At 48.5% G+C, this 15,007-nt stretch overlaps 1 protein-coding gene across 3 annotated transcripts in view; it reads right to left on the bottom strand.

The window, feature by feature from the left end:
- LOC104673096 (contactin-associated protein-like 4) overlaps positions 1 to 15,007 on the bottom strand; it is a 208,440-nt gene that overhangs the window by 109,596 nt on the left and 83,837 nt on the right. Inside the window, exon 1 of one of the 3 annotated variants that reach the window (XM_030915964.1) lies at positions 11,710 to 11,774. The exons of the other annotated variants lie outside the window; for them this stretch is intronic. The gene's annotated coding sequence lies outside the window, so the exon portion shown is untranslated. Of the gene's footprint in view, positions 1 to 11,709; positions 11,775 to 15,007 lie in introns of those variants that run through there. 3 annotated transcript variants of the gene reach the window in all.

Below are 15,007 nucleotides of genomic sequence, written 5' to 3'. Positions count from 1 at the left end.
AGGGCGGTGGACACGGCGGGGGCATTCCATCCTGCCTCTGTGCCGTCTGTGCTCGGGCAGCCCTGATACCTGCCTTGTCCCCTCCAGGGTACATGCTGATGGACAGTGAGAATCATTGTTAACTTTGAGTCAAAAATGCAAATGTTAACATTAATACGCAGATGGCAGGTGCCATAAGAGCTTGGAGTGCTCCAAATTCTCAGTCTCAGGGGCTGAGGGAGACTTGGTTCTTTTTCTTGAAAACATCCGTAGTTTTATAAAACTGAACAGCCTGGGATGAACGGCATTGAACACATTCCACCAGCCACATCCTGATTGAAATTTCCACCCTCATCGTGACGATACCGGTTCGCACTTTGATCTAAAAATAAAATGGAAGGTCCAGAAAGGAAAATGAGCACAAGCAGCAGCTTGTGTGTGAGCACAGGGCTGTGTCAGTGCCGTTTCAGAGGCCACAGCTGGGAGGGCTGGGCACGGAAATGCCTCCTGAGAGACGGTGACGACAACCAGCGCCACACTGGATTACTGTAGAGCAGACGCAGAGGCACTTGGCTAACTATTTCCCTGCTGGGAGATGATCACAGCACTGATGGCATAAATAGCCCAGAGAAGGGTCTCTGCACAGTCTTCCTACATCACTGATTTTTTGGAAATCAGAAGACTTGAGGTTTTGTGCCAGTTGATCACCAATAAAGTTGATCTTTGTCGAGTAAATTAAACGTATCTGGTCCCAGTCTTCCGCACCTGACCTAATGTAAATGACGTGAATGAATGAATTATGCTGCAGGAATGAATGGATTATGCTGCACGAATCATGAGATCTTTGGCAGTGTTCACAGCACGCGAATGAGGTGAGGCCAGCAGTGTCAGCAATACGGCCGCACCTGCTTCATCAACAATGTAGAGCAACAAAGACATTCTTTAATTTGAGTTTAAAAATCATGTTTGTAACTACCGTCTAGCAGCTTGGTTCCAGTCGCTTCTGCAGCATGACATGTCCCGTCACAACAATCTCATCCTGTAGACCCTGTCTGGGACCTGGTGGGAGCGGAACAAACCGTGTGCATTTTTGCTGACAGCCTTTCAGGCAGCAGCTTGGTTGGGGAGTAGCAGCGATGGCGCCCCATGGTGGCCAAAGTTGATCCCCGTGGGGCACCGTCACTCACGCTCAGTCTGCAATTCAGCCCAGTCGCCTTCCACGTGGCTTCACCCTCTCTTCCATGGAGGGGATTAACTGCACGTAAGAGAGGCTCAGGCAAGCGTCTGCCCAAAAACTCAGCAAGGGAACATGGTCCCGAATCTGCTGTGATCTTCATTTCCTTGCGTATCAGTTCCTGTTGTTCGGAGAGTAGAAATGTAAACAAGATTACGAAACCATCACTGAAGAGCTCCATGAAGGCATGGCAGGGCTTGGACGGACTCCTCAAAGACACAGATTGAACCAGACAAAACTCATAAGCAACCATCCCAGGGCTCTGGAAACCAACCAAGGTACTCAACACACTGAGAGGCACTTAGGAAAAGCTGTGGAGCCTTCGCAAGAACGGTGACGTCTGTGGCGCTCCTCATGGAGAGGCCTCACCCCTGGCTCATCCATGTTTCCATAAACAGTGGGGGTTGGCCCTGAAAAGCACCGGCTTCCGGCCAAGAGCTGCCTTCACCTGGTGAAGGGAAGACCCCGTGCCCAGCAGTGTCGCCAGCACAGTGGGGACCTGGGAGGCAAATGGGAAGGCTGGGGCCCCGGCACACTAGGGTGTGGTCTGTGAGGTGACCAGCTTGCTGTCCAGACATTTCACAGAAAGTGCTGGAGGAGGAGACAGCAAACAGTCCTAGCGAGCCCCAACCTCCTCACCTGCTGGAAAGGCTGGGCTCGGTGAAGGTGCCTGTGTTGCTTCTGCATCCACACTGACCATGGGACCAGGCACATGTGCAGCAGGATCCACCAGAGCCCAGCAGCAGGGAGCCCTGGGCAGAAGTGAAAACCCCAACACCCAGCAGGGAGCCCTGGGCAGGAGTGAAAGCCCCAGCAGCCAGCAGGGAGCCCTGGGCAGGAGTGAAAGCCCCAGCACCCAGCAGGGAGCCCTGGGCAGGAGTGAAAGCCCCAGCGCCCAGCAGCAAGGAGGACTGGATAGAAGTGAAAACTCCAGCACCCAGCAGCAGGGAGCCCTGGGCAGAGTGAAAACCCCAACGCCCACCTCCATATCATGGGGAAGCAAATTCCACAGACTTAGCACACGCAGGTAACTAAACAGACAGAAACAGCATAACAACCACCCCTCAGCAGAAAGGAAAATTAGAATCCAGGGCTGCACAATCTATTGTGTCAGAACATTTAAGGCCTGTGAAAGGAGCAAGAAAGCACGAGCTCAGGTCCAGGTGGCCACAGACTATCTTCATGGGGACCCAGATGCTGGGCTTGGTTAATAAATACTTCAATACAACTATTATAAGTTATTTATAAATAAAGGAGAATGTTACAAAGAATTAAAGGAAAGTGTAGTAACAATGGCTTAACAAATGGAGACATTCAACAGAGAAAGAGACACTTTGACAATGGAGTCAGACTCTTTATCACAATTTGCCTCTGAAGTTTGACTGGAAGCTTCCCAGATCTGGGCAGAGGGGATGAGAGTGGCGTGGGGTTCATGTTTGATGTTGCTGGCTCTCAAGCCCATCCCTCCCTCTTCCCCCTGCCCTGTTTGGGCAAGATGAGAAGAAATTCCAGGTGCTCTCTCTCTTCTGGTGCTGGTGGGAGGCTCAAAACCTGCAAGCCCGGCCCATGTGTGGAACACTCCCTGCCTCCCGTAAAACCCCTGATCAGCTTCCTTTTCCTCGCCTCTTAAGGCACTTTTGGACTCACTTGAGAAGCCTGTCAGGACCTCCCCAGAAAGCCTCCTCGTGTGAGCAATGAACAATGTGGTGCACCTTGAAGGGCAGGCAGCATCATCAGCTCAACACTGACACCGGATTCGGGCAGGGCCCATCTGTTCTACAGGGCATCAACATCAGAAATGAGAGGTAAAGGTGTGCAGAGCAGTAATCACAGTCACCACACCTGTGTGCTGCTGAGCTCACAGCATGTGCAGATGCCATACTGATGGTAGTAGGAGCACAGAGGTGGGTTGGGGCTCAATGCACTGGAGGATGCTCATGTTTCACCAGAGATAGGTGAGCACTGATCTGAATTAGAATAAGACAAGGTAAGGCTCACAGTGTAGTCAGTAAAGTAACTTCTAGGAAAGTAAGTCAAAGTAAACAATGACAACAAGGCAAGGGAATGAGCCAGTTGCCCTGAAAATTCCTCTGGGGCCCAGGGTTGGCAGATGGTGGCCTGCAGAGCAGTAGCCTGTGGTAATAAACGCAGCCGTGATACCGTGGCCTGCAGAGCAGGGGCCTGTGGTAATAAATGCAGCTGTGCTAACACACAGCCACACCCACTTGTTTACACAATGCGTCTATGCTGCTTTTAGGTTACATACAACTGCAGATTTCAAAAGCAGTAACATAGACTGTGTGACCCATAAGCCTAAAACAGGCATCATTTGTCACTGTAAGTAAAAAAAATTCTGACCCTTGACTTAACTCCAAAAAAGCAATAAGATAAAAGGAACAGGGCCAGGCGCGGTGGCTCATGCCTATAATCCCAGCACTTTGGGAGGCCGAGACGGGCGGATCACGAGGTCAGGAGATCTAGACCATCCTGGCTAACATGGTGAAACCCCGTCTCTACTAAAAAATACAAAAAAAAAAAAACTAGCCGGGCGAGGTGGCGGGCGCCTGTAGTCCCAGCTACTCAGGAGGCTGAGGCAGGAGAATGGCGTAAACCCGGGAGGCGGAGCTTGCAGTGAGCTGAGATCTGGCCACTGCACTCCAGCCCGGGCGACAGAGCGAGACTCCGTCTCAAAAAAAAAAGAAAAAAAGAAAAAAGGAACAGAGGAAAATTTAAAAATGTAAAACTTAGGAACAACAACTAGCAAATCATTTACCCATATCAATAATTACACTTGAATCAACCAAATACTGCTCCAACCAACAGGCAGAGGTTTTCAAAATAGATTAGAATAATTCAACATATATTGTCTATAAGAAAAAATACATTAGTTGCAAAGAAATAATAGATTGAAAATAAAATGATGGAACAAATTATTCCATGCAAGCAGGAAGCATAAGGACAATACCGTCAGGTTATCTGAACAGACATTGTTAGCACGAATGCCCAGTGGAAGCAGGCCGGGCCGCACAGTCTTTCTAAGTGCAAATGAGGTGTTCTCTAGGGTGCCTCATGGACTAGGATGTAACATGTGCAGAATTTTTTAAAACAAAACCATAAAGTATGTTCTCTGACCATCATACAGTTCAATTAGAAGTAAACAATTTAAAAGAAAATGTTGGAAGTCACAAAGTATTTGAAAATTAAACATTCTTTTAAAAAACACAGGTTAATGAAATCACAAACAAAAGTAAAATGTACTTTGAGTTCAATGAAAACAAAACTCAACATATTTAAATTTACAGGATTATAGTTAAAACATTTCTTAGAGGAAAATTTTTAGCTTAAATGCCTTTAATAGATAATGAGAAAAGCCTCACATCAATACCGTAAGCTTCTACCTTAAAAAAAAAAAAGATAAATAAAAGCAAACTAAACCCAAAGCCATCAGAAGGATAAAAATAATAAGTAACAGAAATTTAAAAAATAGAAAACAGAAAAAAAATTAAATAAAACGAAACATGCTTCTTTAAAAATATCTACAAAATGAACAAACCCAGAGCTGAACCAATCAAGAAAAAAATGAGAACACACACAAAATGCCAAAACCAAGAAAGAAACAAGGGCATCGTGCCTGACCCTGTGGGATTAATAAAATGACAGCGGAATACTAGGATTCCCATTACACTAACAGATTACACAATTTAGATGAAATAGACAAATTCCTGGAAAGACACACACATTATGAAAACCAACTCAAGAAAAAAATATCAAGTCTAAATAGAACTGTACCAAGTAACAAAATTGGATGAATAATTAAAAATATTTTAATAAGAAAAACTCTCTGATCCAAATGGCTTCAATGGTGAATTCTGTCAAATGTTAAGAAATGAGTAATGCCAATCCTTCTCAAACTCTTTTAGAAAGTGCAGTTGGAGGAAACGTTTCTCCATGCATTCTGTGAGGCCATTGTGACCATGGAGAGAACCACAGAACATACCACTTATGAACACAGATGCAGCAACACCTAACAAAATATTAGTACATCAAACCCAGGTACGTATGAAAACTTGTGTACCACAGCCCAGTGGGATTTGCCCCAGGAATGCAAGGCTGGTCTAGAATGAAAATTAACTGGTGTAACACACACTTTTTTTTCTTTTCTTTTCTTTTTTTTTTTTTTTGAGACAAGTCTTGCTCTGTCACCAGGCTGGAGTGCAGTGGTATGATCTCAGCTCACTGCATCCTCCACCTCCCAGGCTCAAGCAATTCTCCTGCCTCTGCCTCTTGAGTGGCTGGGACTACAGGCGTGTGCCACCATGCCCAGCTAATTTTTGTGTTTTTAGTAGAGATGGGTTTCACCATGTTGGCCAGGCTGGTCTCGAACTGTTGACCTCAGGTGATCTGCCCACCTTGGCCTCTCAAAATGTTGGGATTACAGGCGTGAGCCACCACACTTGGCTGTAACACACCATTTTAAAGGAGAGTAATACCCACGTGTTCATGGTGACGGATGGATAAAGAGCATCTAAAAACCTGACAACCATTCATGACAATTGTCCCAACAATCTCACAATTGGAAGGTCCTCCTCCACCTGATAAGGTGCCCAGGGATACCTGCCCCTAACCCCCTGGTCACCAGCGAGAGGCCTTTTCCAGTAGCACAGTTTAAGTTTCATGTTATCTGGAGTTTCTGCAGAAGAAATCGAGCTTTAGAGTCATGGTCTCACATAGGTCCCACCCAGGCTGTGAGGCACAGAGCACGTCCACCATCTGGACCCGAAGGGGCTCTCAGGCCCAGCAGGGCACACCTCTGGAGAGGTGCCACGGGGCAGGTGGGAGTGAGGCTCCTGCTCCACTCCAGAGCTACTGAGGAAGCCACTCCCAGGGCAGCCAGGACCTGCCCTTATCCTGCCCAGCGCCGTGGGTGCCGGCTTATTCACAGTGAAATTTGGAAACAGGATTGTGCTGTGAGTAAGCTTGGACTAGGGCACAAAGAGCAGACCCCGGGGGACACGTCAGGGAGTGTGGAGTCTCCTAAACTCTGTAACTTGGAAATAATTTCAATTTCTAGAACTAAGGCCAAATGATGATGATGACAGGACAGAATTAAAGGCGCATGGGACGGATGTCAGCAAATGTTGCGGAAGATGAGGCCAGCTCTCAAATATGGCTGAGGCACTATGAGCTAGGAAATAGTTTTTTCGGTGAAAACACGTATTTTCAATTATAGTGGAAGTTAGGTGATATGAAATAGCCTCTTTATTAATGTATTTTAGAAATACATTAACTGCATTGACAAGATTCGTTGAGAACTTAGCCAATTGTATTAATTATAGAAAAAAAATCTAATTTCAATGTTTTTATGTTCTGCAACATAAATTTAAAAAATTTTAAAACATCTTTTAAACATGTCTTAAGCAATTCTGTACTGTGAATCTGAGGATGCCTTGGGGAGTTTATTCTCATCCTAGCGCTGTTGAGATGCTTCACATGGCCCCACCGGCTCGTTCAGAAGTGAAGAGGGCAGCGATGCGGCGTCATCTGTGAGAGACTCTCCTGTGTCAGAGCTGGATGCCAACATCTGTAGTGAACTTCCCCAGCTCCAGCACAAACACGCACGTGGGAAAGTAGTAGCGTCAGTGTGTGTCTGCACACCCATGATCCTTCGACTTCACGTCGGGTTTCCGCCGTCTGCTCCCACCCGTCACAGACCCATGAGCCTGCGACTTCACGCCCGGGTTCTGCTGTCTGACCGTTCCCACCTATAACGTCCGGGTTCTTCCGTCTGAGTGCTCCCACACGTCATGGTCCCAAGAACCTGCGACTTCACGCCCGGGTTCCGCCGTCTGACCGTTCCCACCTGTAACGTCCGGGTTCTTCCGTCTGAGTGCTCCCACACGTCATGGTCCCATGATCCTGCGACTTCACACCTGGGTTCCGCCGTCTGACCTTTCCCACCCGTAACGTCCAGGTTCTTCCGTCTGAGTGCTCCCACACGTCATGGTCCCATGATCCTGCGACTTCACTCCCGGGTTCTGCCGTCTGACCGTTCCCACCCGTAACGTCCGGGTTCTTCCGTCTGAGTGCTCCCACACGTCATGGTCCCATGATCCTGCGACTTCACGCCCGGGTTCCGCCGTCTGACCGTTCCCACTTGTAACGTCTGGGTTCTTCCGTCTGAGTGCTCCCACACATCACTGACCCAGGATCTGGTGACTTCACATCCGGGTTCCGCCGTCTGATTGTTCCCACCCATCACATCCGGATTCCGCCGTCTGACTGTTCCCACCCGTCAGGGACCCAGGATCTTGCGACTTCACAGCTGGGTTCCGGGGACTGATTGTTCCCATCCGTCACGGACAAGGCAGGGTTGTCATGAAACGTGGGCTCCGTGGTTGATGTGGCCACATCCAGCCCTCAAAGTCGATTCCGCCGTGGAAAAATCAGCAGGATCTGGCCCCAGGTCTTTCAGGCCCCGTGTGTTCCTCTGTCTGGCCACTTCCTGCGGGCCATTCTGCCGGCACCCACGGAGCCTCCGTTCACTCCCAGGGGACGCTGGGCAGGATGGAGCCGTTGCAGGAACTCTGAGAAGGTGGGAAGAATGAATTAAAGCGGATCTTCTTGGAGAACTGCTCTTCCTCCGCCTGCGGGAGGGCACAGGCCTCTGTGGGTGCCTCGGTCCACTCTCTCCCACCTTTATTAGTCTCTAAACACCCGTGTTAAATATCAACATCCGTTGCTGATTTAGGAGAAAATCTCCCCTCAAAGCAGATTCCAACAAAAATCTTAAAGGAACGCTTTGAATTTACTGCTCAGACTAAGAAACACATCAAAATCATGAATATTCATGTCATCCCACGTGGCTGCATTCAGCGTCTGCACCAGGCCTTAACCTGAACAGGGATGCTGAGAATATCGTTTCTCTCTCTGTAACTCGCCAACTGCGGCCGTGTTTTACCTCAGCTCCCTCAGCGAATCCCAGCAAGGCTTGGAATCGGAGCAAATGCACACTTGGGAATTCTCCAAGGAGATGTGCAGTGGGGACGATGGGCCTTATCCTGTGTGGCTGATCTTCTGCGGGGATGATGGCTGCTCGTCCTGTGTGGCTGCTGGGGAAGGCGCTGAAAGCAACAGGAGCTGGCAGAATGTTTCCGATGACATCATGAAGACGGTATTTTTTTCTTTTTTCTTTTTTTTGAGACGGAGTCTCACTCTGTCACCCAGGCTGGAGTGCAGTGGCACGATCTCGGCTCACTACAACCTCCACCTCCCGGGTTCAAGCAATTCTCCTGCCTCAGCCTCCTGAGTAGCTGGGATTACAGGCACCTGCCACCTGGCTAATTTTTTCGGGGTTTCACCATTTTGGTCAGGCTGGTCTCGAACTCCCAACCTCAGGTGATCGGCCTGCCTTGGCCTCCCACAGGAAGACAGTATTTTTAAAGCATTTGTAAAAGCGATGGGTGGAAACGCTGCCAACGTATTTGTCTGCACTTCAGTGGGTCAGTCAGTCCTTACTTAACAGTCAGCTTGCAATGCCCCCAGGAGGCCTTGTTAACTCCATATTGAGATTGACAAGGTTGCCCCAGATCCCTTTGACGCAGGTTTATCACGCAATGCGGCCAGGTGGTGCTGCCCGTGTCCTGTGGCATCGAATGTTCTTTAGTGAGGACCCTGTCCCAACCGCGGTCCGGGCGAGAGGAGCCGAGCCTGCCTCCTTCAACCCCGTGCGGTCCTGTGGGGACTCTGGCATGAGAAAGTTATCCTGCATCTGCTCCGTGCAACATAAGGCCCGTTGCCCAAAGTGGCGCTTGAGTGAGCACTTGAGATGTGCCTGGGCAGCCCTGGAATTGAACTTTTAACTTGATTAAGTTTAATTGATTTGAATTTAAATAGCCATACGTGGCTAGCGGCTGCCACGATGGTCAGTGTAGGTTTGGAAGCCCCACAGCCCGTGAGAACAGTATCTTGGTAGCAACATCATCTGCGATTTCTGGGTCCTCACGGGGACAGGTGGTGCCTAGGTGTCTGGCACTTGGACTACCTACAGCTGTCTTCCCAGCAGGTGTCAGGGTTCACAGTTCACAGTGCATGGTTCATACTCTGTCGGGGGTCACTTGACACTAAGTGACGTCACAGCTGTACCCCACCATTATGGAGTATCAGAGGACAAATGGCTAAAATGTTAACTCCAGGTCAAATTTATCCATCGAGAAAGAAAAAGTGTTTTGTTAATCTTTTACACATACAGCTTATTCGTGAGAACCAGATAATTTATTTTAAAAAATATAAAGTGTATCTCATGTTAAAGAATTCAAATAAATCTTTATATCTGATGATTTGGGGAAATATAATTTTCATTTGACAGTAAGTTTGTTTATAAAGACTAATTCTTTTATTGAAATAAGTAACTGTAATTTTGTCATAGTGTTCATGAATAATTGCTACCTTTATACAGTTATAGTTCAGCATACTGTTTTTAAAAGAGCTACATTAGTAACCTTCCAACATAGCTATACAGTATACTCAGGGTACAACATGGTCAACAGTGTGTGCGTGCTGACTTCCGATAACTCAAGAACAGCTCATCCATAGTGACACAAACCACTAATGGTCCCTCATGGAGACCCAGATAGCAAGGAAGACAGAGCTGAGCCACTCCGCCTTTGGTCAGTATTGAGTGAAATCCGATGCAAAATGACTGGCTTATTTAGAACAGTTTAGCAAGATTCTCATTAAAGGAGTGCCATAGATCTTAAGCAACATCAGTATTTGTTTGTTTATATATAAGAACATGTCTTTTACACTGTTGGTGGAAGTGTAAATTAGTTCAACCATTGTGGAAGACAGTGTGACAATTCCTCAAAGATCTAGTAGCAGAAATACCATTTGATCCAGCAGTCCCATTACTGGGTATATGCCCAAATAAATATAAATCATTCTGTTATAAAGATACACACATATGCATGTTCATTGCAGCACTATTCACAATAGCAAAGGCATGGAATCAACCCAAATGCCCATCTATGATAGACTGGATAAAGAAAATGTGGCACATATACACCATGGAATACTGTGCAGCCATAAAAAGGAATGAGACTATGTCCTTTGCAGGCAATGGATGGAGCTGGAAGCCATTATCCTCAGCAAGGTAATGCAGGAACAGAAAACCAAACACCACATGTCCTCACTTATAAGTGGGAGCTGAACAATGAGAACACATGGACACAGGGAGGGGAACAACACACACTGGGGCCTGTCCAGGAGGTGGGGAGGGAGGGAGAGCATTGGGACAGATAGCTAATGGATGCTGGGCTTAATATCTGGGTGATAGGATGATCTGTACAGCAAACCACCATGGCATAGGCTTACCCATGTAACAAACCTGCACATCCTGCACATGTACCCCAGAACTTAGAAACAAAACAAAACCTGTCACTGAAAAAAAAAAAAAAAAGAGAGAGAACGTGTCCAAATGAATGTTTGCCATAATTCAGCATTGAGACATGTTCTGAAGGCAGCTGGCTCTGCATTTTTTAGCTCTTTGGGATCCACAGGCCATGCACAATCCCTTGTGATCTGGGAGAACCTGAGTGTGGCTGGGGAACCTGAGTGTGGTTGGGGAACCCGAGTGTGGCCGGGGGAACTCGAGTGTGGCCGGGGGATCCCGAGTGTGGCCGGGGGATCCTGAGTGTGGCTGGAGTAACCTGAGTGTGGCTGGGGAACCTGAGTGTGGCTGTGGGATCCCGAGTGTGGCCGGGGGATCCCGAGTGTGGCCGGGGGATCCCGAGTGTGGCCGGGGGATCCCGAGTGTGGCCGGGGAAACCTGAGTGTGGCCGGGGAAACCTGAGTGTGGCTGGGGAACCTGAGTGTGGCTGGGGAAACCTGAGTGTGGTTGGGGGAACCCGAGTGTGGCTGGAGGAACCTGAGTGTAACTGGGGGTTCCTGAGTATGGCTGGGGGATCCTGAGGGTGGCTGGGGGATCCTGAGGGTGGCTGGGTGCTGTCTTTGGTCTTGGGGACCTCACAGTGGCCAGCCAACTTCTAGTCTTTGATGCAGTGTCTCCAACTCTAAACCTCCAACGTTGTCTTTACTAGACACACTGGATAGTCAGAGCCTTCTTATGAATCTTCATTTATTTATTTACTTACTTAAAACATTCATTGCATGATTCTCGTTGAAATGCTGCAGGTGAGGCAGCACTACCCTCTGGGGTTCAGGCGCTGTTCCATCATGGAATGCACACCTGAATCTGTGGCAGACAATTTTTAGGAGCCTCATCTGCCCAGCCCTGGTGGTTTTTGCCTGTTAGCCCTGATACCCCAGTCTTACTTCCTCGGGCACCTGGCAGGGCGGCCGCATTTGCCACAGGGGTGGCAGGCCTCAGAGCCACGGTGGCAGCACCATGTGCTAGTCTCACATTGCGACATTTTCCAAACGACGACGCTCCCTTTACCATTTTGCTTCTGCAGCCAAGACCAAAGAGCCCTTTCACTCACCCTCAGTGATGAGCCAGCGAGGAATTTCAACCGCAGACACTGTTGTTGATGCCTGGCCACACGCTGGCGGGGGCACACCCTGGAAGGGGCTGGAGAGCCTTCACGCATGGACAGTGATGAACATCGTTAAATTCAGGACCTGAGAAAGTCACCATTCTAATTGAGAAGCTTGCCTGGTTGGTTTATTTCCTAGCCAGAGAGAACACCAATAAGATTTGATCTATTTAACCTCTGTAGGTGCTTTTTCACCTGAGATTTGCAGGAAGCCACACTTTCTGTTTAAGCCACGCCACATTCTCACCGGGTATGGGCTTTAAACATTAAATTAACTGGTAAGTGCTATGGATAATGATCCAAGAATAGTTAGGGCTAGCAGATCCAGAGAAATCTTAGAAGAGTTCTTCCAATTAAAAGGTTTGATTTCTAAGTATAAAGAAATACTTGTAGAGGAAAAGCTGGGCCTGGCTCAGCATTGGTGCCATGTTCATTCTCCTCGATAGGACGGGAACCTCCTCTGTGGATGTGAGACACACAGGCTGCTTCCCAAGGCTGTGGCTCCCACCTGACCCCTTCATGCAGGGCATGAGAACAACCATGTCCTGAGACGAGGCCTCTGTGAAGCTGGGCACCACCAGCTGGCGGGCACCTGTTCACTGCTAATTAAAAACAGTGGCATCCTGAGCCCTGGCCAGCCTCACATCTTTGATGCGGAGCACGGAGCTTCTGCAAGTGCGTTTTAAGACGCGTGACTTACAGCACACATCACATGGCACTTAAAAGTACTGGGATTGTGTGTTTATCAGAATTCATTTATTTAATCACCAGGTATTGCTTTCTGAGTCATTATTTATGTGATTAAAGGTTGACATATTTAGAGAAACATAAACTTGGTTAAACTCTGAGCAGAAAAGGCAGTGAAGCAGAGGCCAGGGGACACACGAAGGGTCCAAGTTGCAAGAGGGAAAATCTCAGAGAGAGCAAGGGAGAGCAGCAGAGAGGAAGATGCCTCGGGATGGGTTCAGCAGAAAGTCCAGCTTAAAGTCCAGCTTCAAGGGTTGCCTGTCATGCTCAAGGAGGAGGCCACGACGTGAGTGGTGGGACCACCCCTGTGCCCCAGACACCCTCCCCGGCTAAGACAGACGCCCCTGTCCTAGGCCTGGCAGAAGCAGCCCATGCCACGGGCAGTTCCTGCCTTAACCTTTATTCAGATGAACATGTGTGCTGCTCTCTCAGGTTCTGATTATGAGACTTTGAGAATTTTGTCTTATAGAAGAATGTTACCATTAATTGCGCTTAATAAAATGTGTGAAAAATTGATGAAGCATGTTGAGATATTAATACCTATTAATAGGTTCTACTGCATTGCACCACACCTGGTGTAACTAATACTTACACAACCCCCGTGGGTGACAGCACACCGGAAATGCAGATCATTGATAAACAAAATGCTTTTAAAGCTGCTGTTTAGCCATATCTTTAGAAAACATTTTCTAGACAATAGCTTACAAACCTAGACTACATAAAAGTACATTAAATTACTTAAAAATACCTACAGGATAAGACATCATTGTTTATAAAAATATTTATTCCATTAACAACTGTTCTCCAAACCTAAGTTTCAGAGCTCCTGGATCGTTTTCCATTTCTTTGCGGGGGGAACCTGTTCATTTGGAACTGGGGAGAGCAACACACGACCCACAAACAGCCACATGCACGACCCGTAAATAGCCGCACGCATGACCTGTAAACAGCCGCACGCATGACCCGTAAACAGCTGCATGTGCCACCCGTAAACAGCCACACGCACGACCCGTAAATAGCCGCATGCAAAACCCGTAAACAGCCGCACGCACGACCCGTAAACAGCTGCACATGCCACCCGTAAACAGCCGCACGCGTGACCCATAAACAGCCGCACGCATGACCCGTAAACAGCTGCACAGCAACCACGTGGCCGGTAATGACCCTCCCAGGATCAGCGCAGGCCCCACACGCCTGACAAGAGAGAAGCACTGATTCCAAGCTCTTGCTATTGTTTATGCAAAAATGCCTATTTGTTTACAAGTGGTGGAAACTTTTGCATTTGAAGAAAATGTTAATCATTCAGGGTCTAACCAAATATGTTTGAAAATATCTGTGAAAATCAAATATCTACTCTTCAACAAATGTGTCTCCAAAGCCATGCTGGGCTTTTTCTTGAAAAAATAAAGATGCCTTGAGTCAGCAATTCTATTAAACAAAAATAACTACAGCCCTTTCATTTCACTCTAAATTCAAAACAAAATCTTGCAGTGCAGGCAAATGGGAGAAAACAGGAAATAAGCCTCCTCTCCCTGGGGAAAGGGACCTGGGAAGGTGGAGCTCAGCCGCTTCCCTCCTGTTCCCTCTGGGCCTGCGGTGCAGTGACCGGCCTGGCGTGAAGGAGGCCTGGTCTTCAGGGCCCTGCGTGCCTGTCCATCTCCTCCTGGGCTTCCAATTGGCCAAATCGCTCCTGTTTGGTAGAGACAGTCACACATTTGGGGTTTTTTCCTTCTCTCTTTAAAATCTTCAATCCAAAGTTAGCAAAATTCCTGTTGAGCATCTGGTTGGTGTTGGGGGACTGCAGCCTCTCAGGGGTCCAGCACAGGCTTCCCCGAAAGTCCCTCCTGAGGTGGAGAAGGGACACCCCGCGCTGCAGGAGGGGGCCCTGGCCTCTCCCCGAGAGCGTCCCATGCTGTGTCGTGGGGAGAGGGGTGGGCAAGGCCTGCAGCCCCAAGCACACGGATTCTTGGATGCTTTGTCTGGCTTTTTGTTTCTTTCCAAACTTTTTCTTTATTCTAACCCAATTCTTGCTGGTTTCTCACTTCTCAGGGTTCTGAGCATTTGAGCTGAGAGGGAGAGAGGCCTCGGTGTGTGGAGGGCATGTCCATGGGTGTGGCAGGAGCTCTGTAGGTGCCTTGGCTCCAGACCCGGCCCTCGTCCCACAGGACGTGTCATCTGCTTCTGTGGAGGGCGGCCGCCTCTGCCGATGCTGAAGTGAGGACCTAACACGGCCAGCACAGGTCTCCAGAGTCATGTCCGCCCTCACCTGTCTGAGATCCTGGGGTTTATGCCTGTGCCAGGGGCCGGCGGGGCAGTAGCAGCCTGCAAGAGCTTCTAGGTCACTGGGACGTGGAAACTGAAGACAGAGCCAGTCTACCTGCTCCAGGGTTCGACCCACAGCCCCCCGCATTCCACTGGGAAAGAGCCAGTCCACCTGCTCCAGGTTCATCCCATGGCCCCCTGCATCCTGCTGGAAAGAGCCAGTCCACCTGCTCCA

The sequence above is a fragment of the Rhinopithecus roxellana genome, chromosome 14 (genome assembly GCF_007565055.1).
Source record: "Rhinopithecus roxellana isolate Shanxi Qingling chromosome 14, ASM756505v1, whole genome shotgun sequence".
NCBI lineage: Eukaryota > Metazoa > Chordata > Mammalia > Primates > Cercopithecidae > Rhinopithecus > Rhinopithecus roxellana.
Note: the sequence above shows the minus strand (reverse complement) of the source record. Positions and strands in the feature narration are given on the sequence as shown.